This window comes from Delphinapterus leucas, chromosome 4 (genome assembly GCF_059928025.1).
Source record: "Delphinapterus leucas isolate spDelLeu-1000000601 "Yukka" chromosome 4, BTC_Dleu_Yukka2, whole genome shotgun sequence".
Lineage (NCBI taxonomy): Eukaryota > Metazoa > Chordata > Mammalia > Artiodactyla > Monodontidae > Delphinapterus > Delphinapterus leucas.
The window spans coordinates 88,753,329-88,756,316 of record NC_143132.1 but is presented as its reverse complement, the minus strand read 5'-3'; the positions used below and the strand labels follow the sequence as shown (position 1 = coordinate 88,756,316).

The 2,988-nt window shown below is 36.3% G+C and overlaps 1 pseudogene; it reads right to left on the bottom strand.

Annotated features, from left to right (window-relative positions):
- Positions 1-2,565: 2,565 nt before the first annotated feature.
- On the bottom strand, positions 2,566-2,666 carry LOC115802427 (U6 spliceosomal RNA; annotated as a pseudogene).
- Between the last annotated feature and the right edge of the window lie 322 nt (positions 2,667-2,988).

Sequence of the window (2,988 nt, the reverse complement as noted above, 5' to 3'; positions counted from 1 at the left end):
TACTTGCCGCAGATTAACTCCTAAAAAGGCCCCAATTTTCTATTAATTTTTAAAAACTATTTTAGTCTCTATTTTGAAAATCACTAATTTAAACAATAAAATCTATTTCTAAATTAATTTTGCTAATCTATAAAATCTATAGTGTTGACCAGCCAATAAAGACACCCAAAGCACTTGTAGTAGCCACTTCTGGTGTGTGTCTCTTTGATTCTGTCTTCACTCTTTCCCACATCAAATTATTCATCCCTCTGTTTCAATAAATGTATTTCAATGAAAATAGTAAAGGCGCTGGATAATGCAAACAGGGAAGGATGATGGGTGTCAGTCTAGGCAAAGGGAGATTGAGGTCAACTGTTCAGAGTGGGACTTCACTGGCTTCTGTGAGAAAACTGCACCTTTATATTTTTCCTAATAAATGAAAAAGTTAAGAGTTTTATTATCTCTGAACAATCTATAGAATTGTAAATACATTTTTTCCTCGATATAAGGGAATATCCTGTATAAGCAGAAAAAATGGTAATAGTTCTTCAGCCTAAAATTCCATTTGGAGGGAGAGGAGCTTAAAGTACTATTCAATTGTATAATTGTCTTCCACAGACCAACCTCCTTGAATCAGTCTCACAAAAAAGAAAAAGCAAACAAAAAAAACCCCCCAAAACAAAAAACACCTTCCAAAGGAAAAAAAAAACAACAACAGACAAACAGCAAAAACAAAAAAATGAACTAGACCTGGAACTGTTTTGGTGCTTTATTTTAAAGCAAGAGACCATATGAGGTCCTATGAAAGACTTGGTCTAAAGAGCCACTTTTAGTTTTTTTCTTGGCCTCCATAAAAATTCAAATCAATTTCCTATATGATCCACATCTACAAGGATATACAGAAGTTAAAAAAAAGAAAAAGAAAACACTCAAAGAAAGATTTAACTGTGTTCATTACACTAAACTTACATAAACCAGGATGTGGCTAAATCTATTCTGAAAGGATTTTCAGCATTAAAGGTTAAAACAAAAAGAAGCCTCTAGTTAACCTTCAGTTAACCGTAGTTGCCTGGCATTTTCATATTAATCAAGATTTTACTCTTCTCGCATTATTTTTATGACATTCAGTTTTATTTGGTTTCTTCAATATATTTCTCAGAGGTAAAATAGCTCTATTTTATGGGTGAAAATCAAATCAAAATGTGGAAGGCTTCCTGGGTGACCTTCATAAAGTCATCTCCCTGAGGTTCTTTTCTTATTTTTAAAATGACAGTAATGAGGTCTCCTCCACTGTGCTGTGGAAGAATGGAATAAAATTGTGCAGAGAAGGAGGATAGTGTTGCAAAGACTAAAAGTTTGGGGGCCAGATAGATGTAGTTTCCATCAGGTATGGGCTTTCCAGACATTGGGCAAGGTATTAACTTCTCTGAGCTTCTGTTGCCTCATCAATAAAATAAAAATATAAATCCTAAATGGGACACTGCCATGTTAGATAAATTAATGTATGTACAGGACTTGGTATATAAAACACACAAAAAAAGATAGCTGCTATGTTCTGAATGACTGTGTCTTCCCAAAGTTCATATGTTAAATCCTAATGACCAATCCTAATACTATTTGGAGGTGAGGTCTTTGGGGAGGGTAAATTTTAATCTTTTTAAAAAAATAATCCTGGGCTTCCCTGGTGGCACAGTGGTTGAGAGTCCGCCTGCTCATGCAGGGGACACGGGTTCGTGCCCCAGTCCGGGAAGATCCCACATGCCGCGGAGCGGCTGGGCCTGTGAGCCATGGCCGCTGAGCCTGCGCGTCCGGAGCCTGTGCTCCGCAACGGGAGAGGCCGCGACAGTGAGAGGCCCGCGTACCGCAAAAAAAAAAAAAAAAAAAAAAAAAAAAATCCTGATCAGGAGTAAAGTTAGGATCTGCAGGGTCTCACCACACACTTCTTGTTTCTCTCAGAGAAATGGCAAAAGAATGTGGGTGTTAGGAGGGAAAATCATAGTTATATTCTAAAGCAGTGATTTCCAAACCACTTTGCATCAAATTCACCTGGATAGCTCTTAAAAATTCCCAGATTCAGGATCCCAACCTCTGATTCAATCAATCTGAAATATATCAATGAAATTTGTGTTGTCCAGTGATGTTTTTGTAATTGTGGTAAAGTATACATAACATAAAACTTACCATTTGAACCATTTTTAAGCGTAAAGTTCAGTGGCATTAGGTACATTCACATTTTCATGCAACTATTCCACCATCCATCCGAAGAACTCTATTCATCTTGCAAAACTGAAACTCTATAGCCATGAAATAATTCGTCCTTCCTCCAGCCCTGGCAACTATTATTCTATTTTTTGTCTCTATGAATTTGATTACTCTAGCTATCTTATACAGGTGGAATCATAAAGTATTTGTTCTTTTGTGACTGGCTGATTCCACTTAGCGTAATGTTTCCAAGATTCCTTCATGTCTTAGCAGGTGTCAACATTTCCTTCCTGTTAAAGGCTAAATAATATTCCATTGTTTGTATATATTACATTTTGCTTGTCCATTCATCCATGATTGGACAATTCCCCAAGTGACTTTTTTAAAAATATGGAATTCTTTACAAATTTGTGTGTCATCCTTGCCCAGGTGCCATGCTAATCTCCAGTTGTTCCAATTTTAGTATGCTGTTGCCAAGCTCAGAACTCCAAGTAGTTTTGGACAGTACCAATAAGGCAGTTTTTTTTCAGCTGCATGTTGATGGAACATTAAATCAATTTAATTGAGTGACCAGTATTTTACAAAGACACAGAATAGAAGAAAATAGAACAAGTAAAAATGGTAATAATAAGTAAATGTGTTATTTCAAAAATTTTGTTTCTTAACTGTATGTGTTTGCTGCAAGGGAGGGTGGTGAGTGTGCCACGTCAGGGCATGAAATATATTTCTTACAGTTGCTTTCAATCAAAAAGATGTGAAAGCCACCTGTCTAAGGACCAGAATACAGAGTATGATTGTATGATAAGT